At 46.0% G+C, this 25,833-nt stretch overlaps 1 protein-coding gene across 18 annotated transcripts in view; it reads left to right on the top strand.

The window, feature by feature from the left end:
- Positions 1-25,833, top strand: part of LPP (LIM domain containing preferred translocation partner in lipoma) — a 727,525-nt gene that overhangs the window by 103,244 nt on the left and 598,448 nt on the right. The window lies entirely within an intron of this gene.

The following is a 25,833-nucleotide window of genomic DNA, read 5'->3' as shown; positions in this document are numbered from 1 at the left end:
GTACATGTGTGTGTGTGGCGGTGGGGGTGTGCTGTTGAATGGGAAGAAGGAGGGGGCTGGGTCTCTGGGCAAAGCACGACTTCCAAGTTCAAGACAGACCCAGAGAAGGCAGAGCTGAGGAGACCTGCAGACTCTGGGGACACAGCCTGAGAGGAGGTGACGCACTCGCTCCAGGAAATATTTTTCCTTGAGTGGCATGAAAGGTGACAGGAATCAGGTCTCAGTTTTCCTTTTCCTCTTTAGAAGGTGGGGGAGGGACATGAGGTGTGGAGAGCGAGAGTGCAAATTGTTTTCTGAAAGTCTCTGCCAAGGAACTCTGGAGAGAAGGTTCACCTCCTGCCCTTCTTTTCTCCCTCCTTTCCCCTCCCTCCCTTCCCCATCTGTCCCTCTGTCCTTCCATCCTTCCTTCCTCTTCTTCCTCCCTCCTTCCCTCCTTCCTTTGCATTATTACAAGTAGTTGGAAAAAAATAGAAAAGTAAAAAAAAAAAAAAGCCCTAATGAAAGCAGATGAATTCAGCCTGCGCTGGTTTTCCAGGCTATGGAACTGACAGGTTTAGGGTTTAGTTACCTGATGGCCACACGTGTTTTCCATTGGCAGCCTCCTGCTCCTGCCGGCTCCCTCTCCTCACTTCGTCCCCAGCCTTCCTCCCGCCTTGTGACTCAGAGCAGGAGAGGAGCCATGCATGAACAATGCAGCCGGACTTGGAGACGAGAGAAAGGCAGCTTTCAAGAGCTGACTCTGGAGGTTTTACAGGAATTGAATTCCTGGCCTTTCCCTTCTGCAGATTTTTCAGCTGTGTGTTTTTTTTTTTTTTTTTTTTTTTTTTATGTTTCTTGAGTTTACAGCTGAAGATGCTTTGCTGCGGAAGGCACAGAAGTTCAGCTCTGGGCATGCAACTGCGTGTGCAAGCCTGGGAGTAGCTGTGGGGGATGCTGAGATGGTCAAGGAGGACTTTCGTCTGCGAAGAGCTGTTTGTGTGCTCGTGCTGTGGGTGCCTGGGGAAGGGGGCTGTGGGCGGCTTGGAGGAAGTGAACAGGTGTGCCAGTACCTGCAGGTACCTGGAGGCTGTCTGTCAAGTGATCAGTGCTAGAGTTATGAGTGCCCTGGGAGGCCAGGTGTGCTGTTTGTGCACTGGAGTGGGCTTCCTGGGGAAGGTGGTGTCCTAGGCCTTGCGAGGCCTTTCAGACTTCAATAAACAAAAGGAGAGAGACCCGAGACAAAGGGAACCGCATGGGCATAAACATATGTGGAGAGTTTGGGAGTGGCCGGCTGAGTCGGGAGGGGCATGGAGGTGAGACATCTGTATGGAATCAGCGAGGCGTCCCGGGCGCCCCTATACCGTTTGGGACTTTTCTCCAAGCAGAAGGGAACGATTACCGTGGGGGTTTGGAGAAGGGCTGTGATAGGATTACTCTGGGGTGTGTGTTTTGCTTTTCCTTTCTAAATTTCAGAGTCTTTTCAGGAACTGTGAGGCAGCCTTACCTCTGGGAGTGTGCACTGCCTGCCTTTTCCTCTCCTTTCTAGCCGGGCTTGGCTCTTTCTGGCGCTTCTGATGATGAGCAGTGGCAGAGCGAGCTCCTCGAGCGGGAGCGCGGGCCCGTGGGCCTGTTCCTCCTGGCTCGCCCTTCCCTTTCTCTCCTCCTCTGTCTCTCTCACCACCCCCAGCAGCAGCACTCCCCTCCCTAAAATAAATAAACCCGCCGCAGCAAAAGGTTCCAAGCACATTAGTCACATATCCCAGAAGTTTAATACAGAATTATTTTGACAGTGAGAACAAGAAGTGTTTTCTAGTTGAACGCACAGAACTTGCTTATTCCAACTGGGCTTTCTGCCGCACAGACAGATGATATGTTTTTAGATGGATCGGCTGTGCAGTGCAGGAGTCTGTGTCACTGCCCTTGGATACATAACAAACTGCTCACTACCAAAAGTGGCTGGGGAGAAGATATGAAATGGGGGGGGGAGGAGGAGAGAGATCACGTTCTCATTTCGAGCATAATGTTCTCACTAACAACTTTCATAAGTCACACAGAGATTTCTACGTGTTTATTTATTTATTTGGCTGCCTCTGGAGCCATAAAGTCCCCTTTTAAAACCGGGCTTATGCATGCTCTGACGATGAGCACAGAGCGAGTTATTGCAGTGCGGGTGGCTCTCCAAGCATTCCAGTTGAATAGCTCTTCCAGAAATATTTCTTGACTCACTTATTTAGCACTTTCTTTTGTTGTTACTGAGCAGATTAAAGAATTTTCCCTGCCCTTTGGCCAGGCCCACGGAGCTGTTGTGGATTGGCTTATATCCCCATTTCACAGGTAAAGAAAGGTAGAACAGTGGAGAGATTTTCTTTCTTTCTTTTTTTAACCTGGGGTGCCACAAAGCACCTGCAGGGTCAAAATAAATGTGTGTTCCTCCATCCCCCACACCACCTAACTTCTTCAGGGTCCCTTACTGCTAAGCAAAAAGACTGTTTTTGAGCGACAGTTTACCTGGGAGTGCAGACCTGGAGGCCAGCCTGATGGAGGCCATATCCATTCCTGGGATATGTGCCCTGCTGAGGATCGCCAGCCTTGTCTGGGGCTGGGCTGCCCTGCCTGATTGAAGTGAATGCCCTTTGGAGCTGTCTTAGACAACTCTGATGGTTTCTGGGTAGCTCTGACAGCAACCTCTGTTAGTGCAGGCATTGGCTGGCTGCGTGACCTTGGCCGTGACTTCATTCGGCTCAGTGTTTTCAGATGTTTTTCTTTTGTGGGAGTACTTTTTTAAAAGATTTATTTATTTATTAGGAAGGCAGAGAGAGAGGGAGGGAGGAAGGGGGGAGAGAGAGGGAGAGATCTTTTATCTTTGTTTCATTCCCATAATTAACACACTGGCTGGGGCTAGGCCAGGCCAAAGCCAGGAGCAAAGAGCTTAGAACACCATCTGGGTCTCTGATGTAGGTGACAGAGGCCCACTTGGGCCATCTGCTGCTGCTTCCCCAGGCTAATTAGCAGGGAGCTGGATCAGAAGAGGAGCAGCCAGGACTGGAACCTGTGCCCATATGGGATGCCGCCGGCACAGGTGGTGGTTTAACCCACTGCACCAAGAGTGCTGACCGTTGCTCTTTAAAAATGTCGCAGGAAGACCCAGCAGGCATCCACATAGTGCTGAGCTCTCTCCCCAGAAGCTCTAATTCTATGCCTCTGTGGAACCCACTTAGAGACCCACTGCAGGGGCCCTGATGACCTGAGCTTGGCCTCCTGTCCACATTTTGCCTCTCTGTACATCCTTAAAGTGGAGACAGTGGCGGTCTTACAGGTCAGGAAGATGGGCCCCCTGGGTACCAGACCTTTGCTGGTTACTAAAGTCGGCCTTGGCAGAAGGCCTGCTAGCTCCGTCAGCAGGTGCAGCTCTTCTCAGGGCTCTCGCCGGGCCCTTACACCTGTGTCTGGGTGCCCGGCAGCCAGCGTCATTATTCAGCACTCTGTGCTGACAGCATTGTTAGGCACATCTCACCACCATCACTGGCCCTGGAACCACAGCCTATTCTCCAGGAACATTTATGAGGAGAATCTCATGGCCTTGTGCTATTTCTAAGGCAGTTTTCTGTAAAGTGCGGAGTGAGTTTGCTTTATAAGGGGAGGGCCATTTCTCATTCCTCCTGTGATATTTATTCTGCACCAGCCTTCTTGGGACACTCTGCTGCTCCCCAAAGAAGGTTCTGACCTTTAAGAGCATCCCTTATTTACATTTCACATGGCCAGTCCGTTCCTAAAGAACTTTTACCAGCTAAGATCTCATTTGAGCCTCGAAATAATTCTGAGGCCAGGGAAACTCAGCAAGATTGTATGTGAACGGCGAAGTTCATAGTGCGGTTGAGAATTGTGAGGATTTGAACCTAGGCTCTCTGCCTCACGCCATTGCCCCAAACTATTCATTTTCCTTGCACCAGGAGTTGTGAATGGATATGCTGTTGGTGGGCACCGCTTGCTAAGTGTTGGCTTGCATGTCAAAGGCTGCTGGTAGGTCCTTTGTAAAAAGCCCACTTAATCTTTTCCACCACCATATAAGGCAGTGGTGCTTATGCCTGGTTTGCAGATGTGTGGTTAGAGACATGGAGGGGATGCTACTACCCAGAACTGATGGATCTTGGATTGCAGTTAGGCCTTCCTGTCCCCAAGGAGCTTGCACGCATAGGATGTGATCCTCAGTCCTTTTGAAGGACTGTGCATTTTTAAATAAAACAGAGCCAATTTGTGGGTGACCACATGCTGCCCTGAGTCCTACATACTGGTAAGTGTGAGCAGGTGCTTATTTCTTTTTGGCTCATGTGGGCCAAAATGTCTTCATACAATCGCTTCCACTTCCATTTTAGATTGTAAGTGCTCCACGTTGAAATTGTGAGGCCTCCCTTGTACTGCATAAGGCCTTCCTACCCGGGACCTTGGATTCCTGCTCTATCAAAACATCTCCCGCTCGCTCCTCAAATAAGTTTTACGTGTCTGCGAAATGTGGGTACTGGAATACACTCGTTTAATTCCTCTTAAAAATATTGTCTGGGGGGCCAGCTCTGTGGCATAGCAGGTTAAGCCGTCGCCTGCATTGCCTGCATCCCACATGGGCGCTACTTTGAGTCCTGGCTGCTTCACTTCCCATCCAGCTCTCTGCTATGGCCTGGGAAAGCAGTAGAAGATGGCGCAGGTCCTTGGGCCCCTGCACCCATGTGGGAGACCCAGAAGATGCTCCTGGCTTCAGATAGGTGCCGCTCTGGCCATTGCAGCCAATGAGGGCGTGAATCAGCGGATGGAAGACCCCTCTTCTCTGCCTCTCCTTCTCTCTCTGTGTAACTCTGACTTTCAAATAAATAAATAAAAATCTTAAAAAAATATTGTTTGGAATTCTAAATATTTAGCAAATTCCTTTTTGACCTTGAAATGACGATTGCAGGTTATCCTCGCTTTCCAAGAGATTTTCTGCTTCTGAAATCCAATTTCCAGAAGTTTGAAAATCAGACACCACATGAACAAGAACTAAGTCTTCAGGAATGATGGATATGTCATACACATTCTGATTGGCTCACCAGCTGTGCCTGGCCTTTTGGTGATAGTTCTTTTCTTCCTAACACGTTAGAGCAACCCTCACCCCAAGACACACAGGCGTGAGTGCACACCACACACACACACACACACAAATTCTTGAGAAAGCAAGCTTCCCACATTTGTCAACTTGCCACATTTCCCTCTGAATCTGGTTCACATACACACATACCTTTGGGTGAGCGAAAGAAAAACTTTCTTTCCTTTCCAAGTTCAGGGTGTGAATCAGTTCTCCCTGCCTTTTGCATTTTAGTAAATGTTTCCTAGATGGATTCAGCGGACTTCCAGTAAGTACAAACAGCTCAGAAAGCAGATCGCATTCCTAGCGGAGTCCTGAGCTCTGTGACCCAGGCCTCGCCGCTCAGTGCCATATATGGCGAAAAGGGGAGCAGGAGAGGGAGCTGAAGTAGAATGCCAGACATACAATGCATTCCTAAGCAATGTGCATTCGCGGCTGACAAAGCCAGACCTCATTGATTTCCATGAAATGCAGAACATGAACTGTGGAGTTTGGAGAAAGAAGCCAATGTCCCAGGCGTCTGCCACAGGGAGCAGTTTATTCCCCCTCTCCAGCCCACCCCCTTTTTTTTCCGGTCACGCGCTGCTTTAATTTGGAGCTGGTGTTGCTAGCATGGGCTGAGGACCGAGCGATGGTGCTCGTAGTCAGCCGACATGGGTTCTCAGCCCAATTCGACCATCATCCAACTGTGAAACTCACTCTCCCCGTTTTTCTCCCCTCAGTGGCAAAGTTGTAGGGCTGGATTAGATAATTTTCAAGATCTATACTATTCTTGTTTTCCTTGGTTTGAATTTTGCCCGAGATTTCCGTTTCCCGAGGAATTCCCTGCAGAAACTGTCTTCCAGTTCTTCCAAGTACTTTCTGCATCTTGAACTTGAAAAGACAAAATAAATGCTGGCCTTGAGTTTTTCTTTGTGATTTCCCACCTTACGTTTTGGATACATTCTTAGCTCTCCCTAGGCAGAGAGTTTCTTGTGCAGAACGGAGTTGAGTGCATTTCCTACGGCTTCTTAGTGTTTCTCTTCCACGTGTCCTGCTTGGGGGAGAAGACATCGGGAACAGCTGAGCACCTAGCAGACGCAGCCTTGTCACGGCTGCTTCCTTGTCGGCTTCTCTGAAACACTCAGCCTCTTCTCTGTGAGGAGGGGAACCAGCTGCAGGCGGGCCCCACAGCTTCCTCGCACCTGAAGATGTGAAATCAAGGTGTTGGTTTTCCAGCCAGTAATTGGATGAGTCACTTGGCTTTCATAGATGTTAAGAAGGTTAAGAAGAAACAGAATTTCAATATTCTGGCCCTAGAATGGGCTATAGTCATTTCTATTTTGTGAGACAAGGCATAATTTTAAATGTTCTTTTGTGTTCTGATGGGTTATGTAAAGAGACTACCATAGTCTTGTTGCAGAAATTTACAGTTTTTTGGGTTCTAGCTAAAGTTCACCTCTCCCCGTACTCCTCCAGCTGCAGCATCACATTAGTGTCTCTGCTGAAATAAGGGAGAGTTTCTTTGTTCTTTCACAAAATATCCCAGCTCTTGGGCTTTAATGTCTGGAGGGCAGGGTTTACCCCACACCTGTGAACTCTGGGGAAGTCACGGGGGTTAGCAGGTGCCACTTTCTCCCTGCTGAGGACGAAGAGCCAGGCACGACTCTGCAGGAACTTGGGCCCTGCCTTTCCTTGCTGTGGACACGGCCTGTTTGCTGCATGCAGACTACAACACAGCCATCAAGTCCTGGGAGGAGGACGAGTCCTTATAAAGCAGAGAGATTGTGGCAGAGAGGGACGGTAGGAGCTGAGCGGCCTGTGTTCTGTTGGCCGCTGTGCCACCAGCTTGCTCTGTGTCTGGCTCAGGAAGCTCAGTGGTTTGGACCTCCATCTCCCCCACTAGCAGGAGGCAGTCCTTGAAGACCTCTTCTAGCTCCTTATTTTTCTGCATATCTTCATTGAATTCATTTGTGATTCTAGAATCAGCAGACTAGACCAAAAATGGTTCCGAGGAGTCCCCCTCTTCTAACTCTCCAAGCGTGAAAGACTTCTCTATTTCCAGGTTCTCTCTTCGTGTCTTGCTGCTGTGTGCTATTTCCAGTGATCCTGAGCTCATCAACTCACACACAGTTCTGTCTAGGCCAGTAGTCTCTTTCATGTCAGACAGAATAACCCCGAAGCCCCTCCTTGCAAGGTGCCTGTTCACGCAGTGCTTGGACCGGCCCCTCTCACGTGGCATTCCCTTCCTTCCCCGATCTACTTGGGAGCTACAGTTGCAGATCATGAGAAGCTTCTGCTTCCATATGTGGTTTTCATCCTTGCCGTGCGCTGTGAGCCAGGCCTTTGCACCGCAGTGGTAGGTGAGCTTCTAGAAAGAGGAAACTGCGCATGATGGCGTGGCAGCATCGGCAGGCCGGGCGTGGACTGGAGAGGAATGAATCAGGACTCTGGGGTTCTGGACAGACTCTACACATCGTTTAGGGCAAGATTTAGGGGGCACTGAGCACAGTGCATTCTTCTCCTTCAGTAACACGCATAAATTTTAATGCTTAGTGCTATTATGAGAAAACCACAGGACAGACAATCATATAAACAGTGATAATTTATTGACTATGACTAATCCTTTGGGGAGTACACTGTGTGATGTGGGCTTATAAGGGCTTTACAGTGGACTAACCCCTTTCACACCCATTAACTCATCAGATTCTATTGCCGGCCCGTGAGGCTGGTGGGATAAGGAATATTACCTTTACTTTTACCTGTGAGCAAAGTGATCTCAAATCAGCAAAGAGGCCATGCAAAGTCGCGTGGTGAGGAGGTGGCACCCCAAAGACTCAGCCCATGCTGTCGGGCGAGTACCACGTCCCCTACCTTCTGAAACTTCAGCCTAGCTGGTAAAACCAGATGTAAACACACATGAGGCTCCTGCCTGTCTCTCACTGTGAAACAGCCGGAGGTTGGTAGAGGCTGACGTTGAAATAATTGTGAGTCTTGTGAGCCATAGTATTTGGTGAATTGGTCTTGGTGGTTCGTGGGGTTATGTGTCAGTTCAGGTTCACAGCTGAATGATGGATCCATCAGGGCACCGTGATGGATAAATGGATTGAGGGTCTCTGCTTATGGACTGCTCATTCACTCCTGTATTCATTCCTTTATTTAAAGCAACAAAGAACAAGTAATTCTTGAGTGTTTACTATGTGCCAGGTGCTCATCTGTAGAAGATACACATGAAACTATGACTTCCATCATTAGCAACTTATAAAGCTAATACATAGCTTAATGAAAACTGAACTTTTCTCTTAAATTTGTGTTTTCTTCTTAGAGTAAGCTCCCTGAACTGGCTGTCAGCTCTCTCATGAGAGATTATTAACTCCTATTTGTCCTTGAATGTCTTTTTGTGTGGGTTTGGGGCTACTTAAACTTAATTATGAAAATTGATATTGGAGGAGTAAGTGAATTTTGCATTCTTTCCTTTTGATTCCATTTTTGGTGCTGGAATTGTATCTATATCATTGCTCAGAATTTTGATTCATGTGGGAACATGTTCTGAGTTCCTGCTCATGATATTATAAACCTATTTATATTCCTTACAACCACAAAGGGGACCACAAAGCTCCTCTCTAGGAGCCCTAGAGTATACATTCCTTGAGGTCAGGGTGGGATTGTGTCACATTTATTTCTGTTCCTCCTCTTGCTGCAATTCTGAATACCTAGCCCAGTGTCGGGTGGCCTCGGTAAATAAGTGTTGGCTTGAATTGGGTTTCTTATTCTCACTGCTCTCCCTGCCCTTATTTAGCTTGTCCCATCATTGGCAGGAGGAGCACGCGCCTATCCGGGGTGATGAGTAAGAAAATCATGGAGTTTGCCATCTTCTGCCGCGACTTTAGCTGTGTTTAGATTTCAGAATGCTGAGTAACTAAGAAAAAGCGATTCCAAAGCACTCTGCAGATAGAAAGTGCTTTATGGGTAATAAATAATAGCGGCCTCTCAAGATTAGGCACAGGGAGAAGTGCCGACCTTGCAGGCTCTAGGAATTCCTCATGGAGCTTACGAGAGAAGAGTACGTTGGTGGCGACCAACTCCTGTGGTTCATTTTGGATTTAGCACTCTCACCTCCAGATCACTGTATATTTGCCATTATGGGCAAAGTTTACTTTCTGAACTCTCTAGGAATGAATCCTTCTAGTTGCCATCTGGAGCCTGATGGAGCAGAGTGAAGAAAGATAGGCAAACCCTGTAGGCTAGGATTGCATTCAGTCCTTGCTGGGTTCGGTCTTGTTCCCTAGCAATTACTTCTCGAGAGGAGTCATTAGTCACCTCTGGTTTAGTTCTAGGGCATATGGCAGTCTTACAGGGTAGGAATTGGCACCTTTTCCCAAAAGGGACCTTAGAACGACCAGAGTCCTCCTAGCTTGGAGCTATCAGTTTCACAGTAGCATGTCCCTTGGCTGTACTGAGTGCACTTTCCCACACCTCAGCCGGTTTCCGCAGAGACACCCTGCTTATCCTTTTGGGACTTCATTGAGCAAATGACCTGTCTTTCCTTTATGCTAGGGTGTGGATCAGCCTGATTTTAATTGGTGAGTAAGTGGTGACTGCCCACCAGGAGCCATGAACTGTGTTTCAGCAGTGTTAACTCACCTTATTCCTTTGAGTAAACAGAGGCATAAGCAGACTCTTGCTATTCCTCTTAGTGACTTTAAAGGCCTCTTTCTTCCCAGCAGTGCTGATCTACACTAACTGGACAGTATTCACTTAATCAACAAATACATATTGAATAACTATCCTATTCCAGGAACTTTTTGAGATGCTGGTGAGTGAATAGAACAAAGCCTGCTAGAGCTAACGCTTGTAACGGAACTACACTTAATAAATAAATACAACAAACAACACAAGAGTTATTTCATTCTGGCCTTTCCTTCTACTCTTCCTGTTGTCCCCAGGTTACTTCCTCTGGGTCACCTGACTAGGCACCTTTCACCTTGCCTTCCCAAGAATCGATATTTCTGTCCCATTCTCCCTGACTCCCTGCTGTGTCTGCATGTGCTTTTCGGGTGGTGATGAAACCTATGAAGCTTGATACTGCCTTGAGCCAACTTCGTATTCACTCCTGGTCGCTGCTGTGGTGCGATGGGTGCATGGCAATGCTGTGAGTCATGGAACCTGGAGGGAAAGTGACCGGGTGCCCAGTGGGCCTGGGGCTCTAGGGGCAGCACTGCATTGTCCAAATCCCTCTGAAGAAGTGAATGTGGCCACAAAAGGCCTGGCTGCCTGGGCGCTCCAGCACATTGTCAGCTCTAAGGGGCTTCTCCCAGACGTCCTCCTGGGTTCTCTCCTCTCTCTTAATTTGTATAATGTGTTTCTGCTGGAGAAGGTACTCCTCCAGCACCTTTCGTTCCACCCCCTCTTCTGAAATCTCCTGTCTTTTTTGTCTGGCCTTGACTTAGTAGAGCTTACTTAGTCATAATAAACCATGAGGGCTTGGTTAAATTATAAGATTTCATCAGACTCACTCTTCAAGGTCACAGTTATTGCATGTATTTCTTGGCCTCCTCAGGAGGCGTGGACTGCATCTGCTGGGCCCCTCTGTGCAAAGTGACCGTGGCGTGGGGGAAGCATTTTCCTCCAAGGAAAGCCAGTCCCTTATTTTGGGATAAGGATTTTAGAGCCACATGTAACATGCTTTCTTAAATTTCAGCAGTTGAAATGCAGAGAGCTGCCCTGTGTGTGGACCAAGGGGTTAGATCATGCTGCCCCTGGGTTTCCACAGAAGCCTGAGGTTTGCAGGTACCTGGCCATCTCTAGGCTATTGTCATCACCCTAAACTAGAGATCTGGCAGTAGCAGCAGTGATGATAGGTTGGTGGAGACAAGGCAGAGACAAGACGATGAGACCTGCTTCACGGTGTTCTTCTTGTCTTTGTACTGGTGCTGGATTCTTGGTCCCAGCCTTTCTCCTTCTCCACATTTATTTATTTCCTTGAAAGGTAGAACATCAGACAGAGATGGAGAGAGGGAGATGGGGTGGGGGGAGATCCACAAATGGCTGCAACAACCTGGTCTAGGCCTGGCTGAACCCATGAGCTGGGAGCTCTGTCCTGGTCTCCCACATGGTGGCAGGCATCCAAGTACCATGTTCTGCTGCCTTCCCAGGTGCAATAGCAGGAGGCTGGATCTGAAGCAGAGCAGCTGAGACTGGAACTGGAACTCTGAATATGGGATACTGGTGGTGGGGCATTGCAAGTGGTATTTAACTTTCCATGCCACAATACTGGCACCCCAGGTTTTCTTCAGATCCTCCATGGTTAGCATGATAACTCATGCTGATTGCACACACACATGCTATGTACTAGCAACTGGGTCAGTCCTCTAAGGCAGCCTGTGCAGTACCTACTAGTTATCTATATGAGGTGGATGGGGCTCAGTGGATTAGAAGGGTTTGAGTAACTGAGCCAAGGTCACACAACTTGTAATGACAGGGTCAGGGTTAGGAACTGAATTTCTCTGACACCAGCTTGACTTCCATGGACCCTCCTTGCCCCTGGTTTCATCTCCTTTCTCTGCTTACCACGCCTGGAGCAGGTTCTTGTCCATAGCTCAGGACCCAGGGCCGCGTAGGTGGCATGCAGGAGTGCTCTGTCCTTGTCTCTTCCTCCCACGGCGCGGCCTCCGGTGTGTGCAGCACTCTTCTGACCTCTCGGATTCTGAATTGGCTCTCAAGGCTGAAGTTGCTGACAAGCACCTCCTCCCAGGCCGGTGTTTTCCATGCTTTACTTGGTTTAATCACAGGCTGGGGACATCTTGACATTTGCTTTCATGTCAGTGGTCTGGGATATGCACAGAGCTGTTTGATTTGATCTCCTCTCCGTGCTTCTCCACATTGAGCAAAGACTCTATGACCATGTTTCTGCATATCCATCATAAACAATATGCCAGGAGAAGATCTACAGAATTTTTGAGAACTGGGGAGCGGTCTAAGTGAGAAGCATATGGCCTGGAGGCTGGTGTAGCCTTCGCATCTCCTGGTGGGCGATGGCAGAGGGTGTGTAGCCTAGCCTCACCCACTTGCCTTCGATCGACACACTCTCCCGGGACCTGCCTCAGCCTGGGCCACTTATATTATTGGTGCTTAGCATTTTTGTATTACTTTACATTTGCAAAGTGCTTTCCAGTGATTTATTAGCTGTTCTTGTTTTTAATAGCCCCTGGAGATAAGTTGATATTCAGCCTTCCGAGAACGCAAATGCATAGAGAAGGCTCATCTCATCAGATATTATTGGATCTGGGTTCAGGACATTGGCCTCTTGGGATAAGTCCATTTGGGGGTCACTGCTGCGTGTGGATTAGTAGGAGATCAAGTGGACTTCACTTCGGCTCCCAAAACCTCCAAGGCAGAGGGATAGTGATGGCAGCTATTTAAGGAAATGGCTTAGAAGCCATTATCAGAAGAGCCAGATTCCAGTCCTGACTGCTGTTGGCCAGCTGTACTGACCTTGAGCAGGTGCTTTGCCTACCTGTGTTTCAGACACCCTCTGGTGAAACAAACCTCTGTGGTGTCCCTTTTGGCTCATCATCATCTCTGGAACCCCTCGGGAAGCTGGCCTGTCAACAGAGGATGGGCATGGAGCCATGTCGTTGGGAGACCTGTGAGCAGGTGCTCACTTTCCTTTTGCTAGGCTTCAAGGCCTTGCTGACAATGATAACGCCTTCAGATTCGTTTTAAGAAGCACATACTCTCATTGACTGCAACACTGAGATAGTGAGTGGAGCCGCTGGAGGAATGTCAGACAGGAGCCAAGACCATCAATTCCGTATCTTATGGGTGTTGTAGAAAGTAATTAGCAGGCTTGATTATCTCACTGGTTCAACACACATTTTAGGGATGTGATGTAATGCAAGGAAACATTTAGTTGTCAGATTTTAGGGCTGTATCAAATTTATTCTTGCAGGAAAAGTCTAGTTGTCCTGGCAACCTGAAATTGATTTTCTTTTTGCTCTTGTCAGCTGAAACTGGTCCCCTTTGAATCATTCCTCTAATTTAATATAGAGAACTGCATGTCCCCACCTGGTGACCGAATCGTTCTTAATGACAGGTAACTCCAGCAAATGGTTCCTCTTCCTTACCTCAGCCAGAAGCTGTATTTTATTACTACTTTCACCCTGTGCTGTTCTCTTTTCATTGTTATTTATTTGTCTGTGGAGTCAGGTGTAGAAGTAAAGTGGCATTCAATTAATTAAGAGTTTAATCAGGCCTGTAGAGCAGTGATGTCATTGGCAGCCAATCATGGCCTTTCATTGTCAGTTACTTCCTGAACATGGGAGGGATTAGATTGGGTTCCAGAAGAGAGAGCCTTTTTGTGGGCATGCCTAACATTTTTTGTTACTCAGGGAGGGTGATGTAATGGCCCAGATGACAGAGAAAAAGCGAAGAGAGCTGCCTGGCTGCTTTCTGGCTCTGTCAATCACCTCTACCAAGGGCCGAGGGTGCTTTACGAAGGGGAGGATCGACCATGTGGAGAAGAAATTGATGCCCACAGTGATGAGAAGGTTGTGAGAGAGCCATTCTCTTTGTGTAAGTGATGGCGGCGCTTGTGGGCCCCACATCCTGCATCCCAGGACACCGACAAGCAGTGCTGGTAGGGAAGTGCTGCCAGTGATTTTGAGGAAACCTGGAAATCAGCAGAATTGCCAGAAGGAAAGAGATGAGGAAACAGATAGCAGTTATTAAACAACTGGTATCCGGAGTCCAGAATCTGCTGACTTCACTCTGAATCCTGGTGCAGTTCTGGGCTGGCTTACTGCACAGGTGATTTATGAGGCTTTGAAAGGAAGTCGCATTCACTGGGAACCGGAACACGGCCCCTTAGCTCTTGCTCTTTGATTTGGGCCCACCAGCTGGCGGAGAGAATGATGCCACAGACGCAGTGTCGAGAGTGCAGGCTTTAGAGTTGGCTTGTCTGGCTTTCACTCCAGGGTCCTCTGCTTTACAGCCACACGGCCTTAGGCAAGTTGTTTGATTTCAGTGACTCAGCTTCTTCCTCTGTCAGTAAAATGGGGCCAGTGATAGGGCTGACAGTGGATTCTCTGAAGGCTGAAGGGGCAGCGCTTATTTATGAACAATGCCTTGCACTATTAAGTGTTTCATAAATGTTGCAATCAGGAAGACATTTGTATTCAGTAAAGCACCTGAAGTCTTCCTTTTTATGGATAAGGTGGAGATGCATCAACTGGATTGTGAAATAAGCAGTGGATGCCTTTATGGGTCCGTGGACAGACATACACTTATTAGTAACATGGGTGTAGAGCGAGTATATTTCTGATGGGAGGACTTCCAAACTCAATACAAGGAGGAGGATTCAGAGAGGGTGAGGGCTGGTGGCCATTTTTGAAACTCTGCGATGCTCTTCCCCTACCCCATCCTCTCCTCTCCCCCAAAGTCAACAGCATTATGTTTTGCTATGTGACTAGTTTTTGCCCAACATTTATAGACTTGTAAAAATATCTGGACAACGACAACCCCTGTTTCAACAGTTGCCAAGCTCCAGTGTCTGACCTGTATATTAGTGTAAGCATCTTTGTGTCCATAGGCAGAGTGGCACCTGTAACGCTTTCCCTTCTCCTCACTGTGATCCTCAGGAGTCGTTCTTCCTTGGCCCCCTTCCCCCTGTTTGTCCTTGTCTTCCGTTCCCCTTGCTCCCTCCCTTTCTTGTCTATCTTCCTATCTTTCTTCCTTTATTACAGTTTTAATGTCTCCCACTGAATGGCCAGGGCCCAACAGCATGTTTTCTCTGGCCTGTGTTTCCTTGTCTTGAATACTAGAGGCTGTGATCATGTTGTCCAGCCATGGGAGGCCATGGGTGGGGTGTGAGTGACACCTGTCCTGTGTAGCTGCTTATGTGGTATGCAGGGTGTGGGGAGATTGGCCTGCATAGACAGATCATCCTCTTGGGCTCCTAGAGGGCAGCTTTGATTTTGGTAGGACGCCCTTGACAGTAGAGATCTTCAGAGCTTCTGCCACGTGTCTCACAGTGTGTTTTTCTTGGCCTCTCAGGGTCCCTGACAAAGGGGTAGTCCTTTTCCAGGCCTGGCTCTGACTTCATGCAGCCATCCTGCCTTTTCCCTGAGCCTTCCCTGCCTACCCCTGCACACACTCTTCACCCACGTGGGCAGCCCTTCTCTGCCTACCCCTGCACACACTCTTCACCCACGTGGACAGCCGTGCTGCGTGGCCTTCTCTGCCAGACGACATGCTTGATGCTCAGCTCGCATTCCACCTTCTCAGAAACACTGGCTTTGCAATCAATCAATTAGTTGATCAATTTGCCAGGACAGTTTGTACTCTCGGAGACACTCCACATAACACTGTGTTTTGATGGGTGGTTTCCGTCTCTGGGTTCTGATCCCAGCACAGGCCTCTGTGAGCCTTGGGAGCCCAGCTTGGTGGCTGGCATTTATCAGTGCTCTGTGACTGTTAGATTGAATTACTGAGGAGGCCTGAGGGGTTGGAAGGTTAATGGCAGTTAACCCGGGGGAACCAGACACATCCTTGGAAACGTAGGTTAGGAGCATAGCTTTTATGAGCAGCTGTCGGCTGTTCCCCAGACGCCTTCTGAGCCTGGGTTCTCTAGAGGCCAAGGGGAGGCAGGTGTCTGCTGCTGATGCTGGTGGCATTGTCAGTGAAGTGAGGCTAGAAGGTGCCATCTCTTCGTAGAGAGTCTGAGAAAGTCAGCTCTCCTCCTGTCGGAAAACCTTTGCTCTTCGAGAAGAGGAAGTGGTTTGCACGACGACCTCTGTTTCTGACTTTGATTAGAGAATTCTTCCCAAGCAGGACTGTGCTGCTGTCCCTGCTACAAGGAGGGCAGACATGTCAAGGGTTGCATTTGGGAACTGGAGTGAAATTTCATCTGCATTTTAGCACTGATCTTTGGGAACAGTCCAGGGTCAGGCCACTCATACAATGTGCTCGATAAATCCACTCCCTGCCAGCACTGTTGGAATCCTAACTAGATGGCCACTTTTCCAGATTTGAGTCTGGATTCTGCATGTTCCGCTGCTTCCAGTGATCCGTACAGATAAAAACACTGTTTGTTCAAATGCTTACAGATAGATAATATAAGTAGCAAGAAGTTGCAGAGGGCAGGGAAGAGAGAAAAAAACAAGCAAGCCCAGGACACTTGGGTACCAGTCCTAAAGCTGACAGATACATGTATGATACGGGGCCTTTCTTTCCAGAGCTGGAAAATGGGGACACTAGTTATTAGGTTATTAGGAAGGGTGATATGTCAGTCAACTAGGGTGATGCAGCTAAATAATAGAGCCCCTGGTCCTTTATGACAATCACACGTCCCAGTGAAGTTGCATGGACTTGCTTAGGGAGCCAGGCCCAAGAGCTGCCTGAACTTGCGTGATTTATGTAGTTCAATGAGTTGCTAAACCTATTTCAATGGCTTTAGTTTTGGGTTACATGTATTTTGCATGCTAAATTGCAAGGATGGGAGACTGTGTGTAAGGGCCCCTCCTAGCCTGAGGATGGACACTGACTTCCACCCCAAAAACCCAGCTTCTCTGCACTGGTGGTTATGCTTATTAGGGTGGCAGGTCCCAGAGTAGCAGACTGCATTCTCTTCTATGGCCGTATTTTCTTCCTAAATGCTGGATCTTCCTGTTAACCACATCTGTCGAATAGACCCAGTTCTGGAGATGCTGGTTTGGGAAGGATAAAAACCATAGCAGGTGCAGCCAGTGGAGAGAGGTTGTTTTCAGTGCTTTCTTATGAGGTGCTATGGAAAAGTTGGGTGCATTGTATCCAGAAGAAGAGCTGGTTGGGGGGACAGTTGAGATGGGTTATGGAGAGAAATGAGTTGATGCTTGTCCAAGGTGGAAGTGACTCAGCTTAATATAGGACAACAGCTGGTGGGGCTGAAGAAGAGGACTGGCAGGGAGGGTGAGCAGAAGAAATGGGATGGGATCCACAGGGTCCAAGGCAGAGATGAAGGGTTCAAGTGCGAACTTTGAATGCAGAGCCCAGAGCTGTTGGAACTCAGAAGCTATGCTGTGGTGTTTTGCAGCATAGGGAAAAAGGGGGCTGCCTTCCATCACTATTCCATTAGGTAAAGTGAAGGGATGGCCTGAAGAATGTGTTCACATGTGTGTGCATCCACGCATATGCATGTGAGTGTGTGTCGGTAACAGGACCAAAGAGATCGGGGACTTACCCAAGGCCAAACAGCTAGGAAACCTGTTTCATTTGATTATTGTGCTGAGTTTGGTAATGACTACGAGTGACAGAAATGGGCAGGGGGAGCACCTCGGGAAAGGGCCTCGGCCTGGTTTCCTGCCCTCCCAGGCAGCTAGTGAGTAGGAGTTTGAAGTTTCACTGTTTGATGGCAGCACCTCCTCTGCTTTCCCAGAAATTATTCCTCGAAGCATGACTCGAATTGTTCCTCTGTTGGGAGGTGTCTCAGTGCAGAACTTTCTGCTGTCATTGTTTACTAAAGAATGGCAACTCAGAGGTAGCCGAATCAAGGGAAAAAGAACAGAACAGGGCTGTGACATGCAGGGGCCTGAGTGTGAGCCCTGGTCCTGTTGTTAGAGATATGCGTGAATAGAGCCAATGATCATCCTACTTCTTAGACCCTCAGCTTTGCCCCTCTCATGTTGAGGATGTTGACTTCTACCTGCTAAATTTGTCCCAGAGCTTTACAAATTGCCCTGTTGGTCATGATATATATAAGGTAAAGGGGCATTGGACGTGGATTCTGTTTTGCAGATGTGAAGCAGTGTGGGAGATGGTGAATTGGTCAGCACCTGTGGGTTGTGCTATGGTCATGCCACGCTCTCCTTTTAGGGGGTGTTGCTGCCTTGGAAAGTTGTGGTTAATGGCTGCAGATCTATTGACCTCTTGATACAACCCTGCCGTGTGCTCAGCACTAGCACTGGCTCGCCCTGCCCTTCCTGCAGCTGTGGGGTAAGTGTTACTTTAGGCGGAGGATTTTCTGGCTTGTTGTGATGTCCTGGGAGAATTTCTAAATGTCTGGGGCCAGGTCTTCAATTCTTCATGTGCAAGGTGCGGTTGAGAACAGGCTCTGGTTATTGCCTGAACTATGGGGCTTGGCTGGAGAAAGGAAAGTCCAGGCCACTTTGAAGTTGTATTGAACCCCGTGTGTTTGGAGTCTAGTCTCTCTTTTTTCTCCCTTCTGCAAATGGTGGAGGAACTTTTTTGGTTTTGAAAACCCCACTGGTCCAGCGGAGGAGATAGGACTTAGACAAGTGGCTTCCCAAGGGAGTGAACTGGAATCCTGAAATCTGAGCCTGTTTCTGTCACAGGATGCCAGATTCTACTGTGCTGTGTGAGCCTGCTTTGCTCAGGCCCAGGACTTTCCCAGAGAGAGACAGAAACTTCTAGAAGGGCCCTGTCACTCTCTGATGTCTGAGTCACTCTGTGAGGTTGGGGGAGTGCCTCCTGTGCAAATGCTGCTGTGGGCGTGGAGGCGTCTTTGCCACCAGTAGTGACTTTTGCCATGGACAACTGGGTTTCCATTAGTCAACAGGTTGTGACCAGAGGACCCTGTTATGAGTGTGGCAGCTTGCTGGGATCCGTCAGAAGGCAACACTGCTTGTCCTGACCCCAGAATCCATGGGATCTCTGTGGATGAGAATGTCTGCTCAGGCCCTCCCTTGGTTTCCCTATGTGTACAACCAAATACTGTTCTCAAGAACAGCATTTCCCCTCTTAACTGCTTTATGGGTTGCTGTGGAAATCAAAGGAGAGAATTTTTCTCTCTTTGTAAACCATCTTGCAAAAGTCAGATCCCATTAGTTTCTGCCACTTAAAATGGGTACCTGCCTTCTTTGTTCACTCCCTAAATAAATGCATACAGACTAAAAAGGAAAATCCAGTCAGATTCTTGGGGACAGGTGGCAAACTGGCCTTTCTGCTTTGACCTGGTGTCTAAGGTCTCTAAGTTTGAGCCTGGACTATTTCAAAGATTGCAAATATATGGGGAGAGGAGACCATGGCATTCAAACCACATCCTCAAGAATCCCAGGTTTCTATCAGCCTTGGAATATAACCAATTTTTTATAGACACTGGGGCTTGAGCCCCTGTTTTAAAACTGCAACCCATAGAGACTCGCTTCTCATAGAGACGTAAGCATAGGGCTCTAGGAGATCCCTAGAGAAACTGAGGTCTAGAGAAACCGAGGTCCCTAGAAACTGAGGTCTAGCAAGGTCACACGTGGAGGAAATGGCAGAGCCAAGACTGGAGCCAGCTCTTTGGATTCCCAATTCCCTGCTCTTTCTGACACCTCACTCTTGCCTCCTGTCAGGTGAGGAGAGAAGCCAGATGGTTTGACAAATGGTTCCTGTTGTTGTCAAATCTGCCTTCTCTCAGTGCTCAGTCTTACCTTCCTTGTTTGTGGGCCTGGGGAGAGGAGATGAGGAGACAGAGGAGGCAGGGATGCGGGAGAAGGAAGGAAAAAAGAAACATTGAGATGACCAACAGGCTCCTGTTTCTCCAGCCAGAAGCGGGAGCGGAGGCCATGAGTATTGGTTGCTTTGAATTGAAGCACACAGAGTCCTAGAACTGGCAGGTGCTGTGAGGAGACAACATTGATTTCATAGATACAACCTTCTTAAAAAACATGTTTAAGATGCCATATCTATAAATACTAATAAGGCTGTCTGATTCCAATTTTCAGGTGAGATTAGCATTTTATTGAGTATTTTATCTGTCAGATTCAATACTGGATGTACCATCCTCCTTGGCTTATTAGCATAATTGCCGTGCTTAAGCAACAATAAAAAATTCAGCAGTAAAATAGCAGTTAGTGCAGGCAATTTGTTATCAAAAGCTTTTACTTAAGGACAGCTCCAGCCTGCATTTATTAGCAAGTTAGGGTTGTAATTTATTTTTATTTGGGAAAACAAAAGGAGGGGTTGCTTTTTTGTTGTTTTGGAAATAATTGAGAAATTAGAAAGCATTGGCTCTCTGGAAAATTGTCCACATCTCTTCTTCCTTTGCTGAAAGCAAGCTGTGCTGGGAGTGGATTTCACTGCGAGGCATGCTGGTGCAGATAAAAGTTACTCTTCTCACTCTGCAACCAAGGGGAGTGATGTCCCTTTGTATTGGGACAGACATTTCCAAAAACATTTTTTCAAATCTCTGTTGTTTAATCTCACACCAGCCCTGCAAGGTCTCCTTTCTTAGAAATGGAAAGCTGAGTTGAAATGACTTGATCCAGAGCTGAGCTACAAGACCTAGCTTCCAGCCTCCAGTCCTGTCTCAGAATTGCCACCTTTCATGCTGCTGCCCCAGGCTCCAGTTGTGGCAATGTTTCCTCTGCCCTGTGCAGAATGCCTTTCAGCCAAGTCTTTTTCCACAAGCGCATATGTACACTTCCACACATATGTACACACACACTCATCCATATGCATATACTTCATACACATCCGTGCATATACTTGTATGGGGAGGGGTCTTCAAAAAGTTCATGGAACATGTGTCTGATGAAAAGACCATGCAAGGATTGAAAATTTTTTTACCCAAAAATATACTTATCTAGTAATATGAGACTTATCTTTATTTTTTTTTTAAATTTCAGGATTGTTTTAAATCTGCAAAAAAGAAATTGTGGAAAGTTCCCATTTACTCCACATGCAGCTTCCCCTATTGATATCTTGTATTAGTGTGTTTGTTACAATCCATAAACCATACTCAACTTCCTCTGTTTTTTAAATCCAAATTCCCTCTATTTCTGTTGCCCTGCCCAGCCTCTACTAATCAACATTCTGGGTTCATATTGAGGTGTTTTTGTTAAGCTCCCACGTATGAGAGAGAACATGCAATATTTGTCTTTCTGTGTCTGACTTATTTCACTTACCATAATGCTTTCTAGCTCCATCCAATTTGCTGCAAATGACAGAATTTCATTGTTTGATTATAGCTGAATAGTATCCTATTGTGTATACCTACCATATATACTTTATCCACTCATCTGATGACAGATACCTTACATGAGGCCCTGTCTTGGCTATTGTGAACCATGCTGCGATAAACATGGTAGAGCAGGTAAACAATGAGTTCGTGTCTTTTGGGTCTATACCCTGTAGGGGGATTTCTTGGTGGTAAGGCAGTTCTATTTCTAGTTTTTAAAGAAATCTCCATATTGTTTTCTGTAGTGGCTATACTAATTTACATTCCCACCAACAGTATCTAAGAGTTCCCTTTTCCCCATATCCATCCCAGCATTTCTTACTTTCTGGTAATACCCATTCTAAAAGGGGCGAGGTGATACCTGATGGTATTTTTGATTGACATTTCACTGATGGCTAGTGATGGAGAGCATTTTTTCATATGTCTGTTGGCCATTTGTGTTTCTTCTTTTGAGAACTGTCTATTCAGGTCCTTTGTCCATTGGTTGTGTGTGTGTGTGTGTGTGTGTGTTGTTATTGATTTCCTGGTACATTCTGCATATTAGTTGGATATGTAGCTTGCATGTATTTTCTCCCATTCTGTTGGATGTTTCTTCAGTCTATTGATTTCTTCTACTGCTGTACAGAAGCTTAGGAGTTTAAAATAATCCCATTTGTCTAGTTTTGCTTTTGTTGCCTGGGCTTTTGGGGTTTTATCCAAAACATCATTGCCTACGCCAATGTCTTGAAGTTTTCCCCCTATGCTTTCTTCTAGCAGTTTCATAGTTTCAGGTCTTATTTTTAGGTCTTTGATACATCTTAAGCTGATTTTTGTATATGGTGAGAGGTAGTGATCTAATCTCATTCTGATACATATCTGTAATTAGTTTTTTCTAGCACCACTTTTTCAAAAATACTCCTTTCTCCAGGGTTTCATCTTGGCATTGTGTGTGCATTAATTTCTGACTTTTATTCTGAGCCACTTAGTGAGTATCATGCCAATAACATGCTGTTTTAATTACTCTAGCTTTGTAGTATGCTTTGAAATCAGGTATTTTGATATTTCCTACTTGATTTCTTTCTTTCTTTCTCTCTCTCTCTCTTTTTTTTTTTTTTTTTTTTTTTTTTGCTCAGAATTGCTTTGGATATTCTGAGTTGTTTGTGGTCCCATATGGGTGTTCAGATTTTTTCTTTAATTCTGTAAATAATTTGATTAGTATTTTGATAGGGGTTGCATTGAATCTCTAGATTGCTTTAGGTAGTATGAACATTTTAATAATATTAATTCTTCTAAAAAGTTTTTGGGAAAGTAGAATTAAAAGATGTTCATCTAGGTGTAAAAAAATTCACCGACTAACATTTCATTCTTCAGTATGTTCACTGAAAATTTGTATTATGTATAAAGTGTTCATGGATTGCAAACATTTTTGCACCAAAACAAGCATCTTTTAATACCCATTTTTCTATGTGTGTGTGTGTGTGTGTGTGTATGTGTTTGTGTATCTCTTAAAATGCAATTATCTATTATTGCATTTATTTTTCCTTTGACGTCTTGGTGGAAGCAATACTACCATATGAATTTTTCTTAACATCAAATGTCCTCTACTCCTTGCCTTTAAAACCCGCCTCTCTCTGTCTCTCTGTCTCTCTCTCTCCCTCTCTCTCTCTCCAGTTAGTAAGTGACTCAGGAAAACACTTGTGATTACCATCTGTGAAGGACCTGGTACAAAATAAATGATTTTGTAAGTAATGCGTCAGTCTGCAGAGAAGACAGAGATAAGATTTAAAATGTAGAGATTGAAAAATCATTTTTCTTCTTTATTTCTTGAGAAATGTATCAGAAATGAATAGGAACATTAAACTGAGGCTTTTTAGTGTGTGTTAGGCTTCAATTATGGGTAATAATTTTCAAATTGAATATAAAATTTGGGGTAAAAATGGACAACTGAAGCTCCTAAACTTTGGCAGAAGTTGTTTTCGTGTCTCAGATTTTCCTCTTGCCGTAGCTCAGAGAATAACCTTATAATCGTTGCTCTGACTGTCTAACACCCAGCGGTCTGTGCTGGTTGCTGTTGGGTTTGAATTAAATCAGACAGGGCCATAAGATTCAAGACATGTTTACAATATTAGAGAGGATATTAATAATAAATTAATAAATTTTTGTTGTTGAGTAGCTATTAAAGAACAGGTACTCTGGTAGGAACCTTTTTGATGTCATTTAATTTTCATGTTTCATTCAATTATTCATTGAATAAATATTTACTGAGCAGTTATTTTATACTAGACATTGTGTTTTTAAAAAAGATTTATTTATTTGAAAGTCTGTTACAGAGAGAGAGAGAGAAAGATATTACACAGAGAGAGAAAGAGTTATCTTCCATGCACTGGTTCAACTCCACAGATGGCCACAATTGCAAGGGCTGAGCCAGGAAAAAGCTGTGAGTCTGGAACTCCATCCAGGTCTCCCACATGGGCGGCAGGGACCCAAGCACTCCAGCCATCTTCTGCTACCTTCCTGGGCACATCACTGGGTAGGTGAATCAGAAGTGGAGCAGCAGGGACTCATACCAGCACTCATATTTGGGATGCTAGTGTCGCAGCTGGTGGCTTAACTCTGCACCATATGTCCATTGTCTGATTTAACAATCCTATGATATAGTGGCTGGTACTGTTTTATTATTCTCATTGTTTATGTGAGAAAGTGAGTTATTATTATGTGAGAAAATACAGAGAGGCTAAGGAATTTATCTAAGTCACACAGATGGGGATGGCCTTGTGATGCAGTGAGATAAGCCGTTGACTGCAATGCCAGCCCATAGCAATGCCAGTTCAAGTCCCTACTGTTCCACTTCTGATCCAGCTCCTTGCCTGTACACTTGGGAAAGCAGCAGAAGATGGTCCAAGTACTTGTATCCCTGTCACCCACATGGGAGACCTGGATGGAATTCCAGTCTCCTGGCTTTGGTCTGGGCCAGCCCCAGCCATTCTGGCTGTTTAGGGGAGTGAACCAGAGGATGGAAGATCTCTCTCTCTCTCTCTCTTTCTTTGACTTTCCCTCTCTTTGTAGCTCTGGCTTTCAAGTAAAAAAAAAAAAAATAGCCGCACAGTGGATAATGGCTATAGAAGAATGGCTATAGTCTCCCTGCTTCTAAATACATGTTCCTGTTCCTGTACCACTTGGCAAACTGCCCCCCCACCAAAAAAAAAAAAAAAACCCACAATGATTAGAGCTTGTCAGAACTTGTGCAGACCCTGAATGTTTACAAAGAGTACCGAATGGGAACCCAGATATTCAAATCTTAGCGTGCTTCTTTGTGTTTATAAAACCTCTGTTAAATAACCCCTCAGAGCTAATAATAGCTCTCCCTCTCTCTCTCTCTCTCTCCGTGTCATTGTGAGTATAAATTATAAATCACACATGAGAGCCTGCAAACGAGCCTGGGTCATGATGTCTCAGAAGTGCCCATGGGCCAGGTGATTTTGTGCACTGGTTAGGGACGGCTGCCAAGCTACCCAACTGGTATTGGATCTACCCCACATCCTAATGTCATTTAGCCTTGTCCAAAAAACTTCATCTTTTAGTGCCTCAATTTCCTCATTTGTAAAATACACTTACTTCATAAAGTGGTTGTGAAAAATTACATAAATATAAGATACATAGAAGAACACATTGCACATAGCAAACCCTGTCTGGGTATTAGCTCAAACCATTCTGTATGGGATGATGAAGGCCAGGGACAAAGTGAACAGTTTAGGGCTGGTTAGGATCCCGGCCCATTTACTCAAGGGCAGTGAATACGATAGAAGTTGCATTAGGCAGACATGCATAAACATGGATAAAGTTCTTGATTTCTCCATCTTGGACCTCTGCTTATCTGCAAAGATGTATTTTGAGACAAGGTCTAGGATAGAAGATTCTTCAGTCTCCTGTGCTTTGATGGGTTTATTTTCCTAAGTAGCAGTTATCTCAAGAAAGTACCTGTGAGTGTGTGTGTGTGTGTGTGTGTGTGTGTGTGTGAGAGAGAGAGAGAGAGAGAGAGAGAGAAGCTTCCTGGAATTGATAGTGTTGAATTTGGGGTGTTTCTTTGGCTTATTCTAAATAGAAACAGAAAGACAAAAGTGTTTGTTCGTATAATGAAAAGACTTCTTTATAGAAAAGGACATTAAGATGATATCTCAGTGTACGGCCCTTTGGGTCTTCTGAACACTTAACTGCACACTTCCCTAGGTGTGCCTCATGCCAGTTGTGTGAGATGGGCAAGGCAGGACTGGTCAGCCTGCCTTTCAGAGGTGGTGTGACTGAGGGACAGAGAGGGAGGGGAATTTTCTTAAAACAGTGCTGGATGCGAACACATCTGACTCTGAGGTGCTGTTTGCTTTACCACCTTGATTTGAGCGTAATGAGGTCATTCGTGCCAAGTGCTACTCGAGTCATGTAGAACTGTAATTTGTCTTATACAGGATTGCTTTTGTTTCCCTTCTTTATAACGATCGGTTGAAAAGTTAGCTATGATTTCTTACTAACTTGTTTCTCCTCAAGTATACACAGCGATGAATCTCGAGGACTTTCTGTTAGAGCAGCATGTGGTTTTCAAAAATCAAATGTCAAAGTATTTCCTGAAACCTGCTTTAATGAACATGAGAGGCGAAGGGAAAATTCCTTTTTTTGCATGAAGTAATTAGGAAACAGGATGTGCGAGCTTGCTATATGAATTTAAAGATGAGCCCTTGTACTGATGTACAAAGTGGATAGGCATATTATAGACGGCTTCATGCTGCTAGAAATTTTAAGTGAAAGAAGTTCTCATTAATCATATCAATTATTTTAGGTTTGCAGGAAAACCTAA

This window comes from Oryctolagus cuniculus, chromosome 4, assembly GCF_964237555.1.
Source record: "Oryctolagus cuniculus chromosome 4, mOryCun1.1, whole genome shotgun sequence".
NCBI classification, from domain to species: domain Eukaryota; kingdom Metazoa; phylum Chordata; class Mammalia; order Lagomorpha; family Leporidae; genus Oryctolagus; species Oryctolagus cuniculus.
Note: the sequence above shows the minus strand (reverse complement) of the source record. Positions and strands in the feature narration are given on the sequence as shown.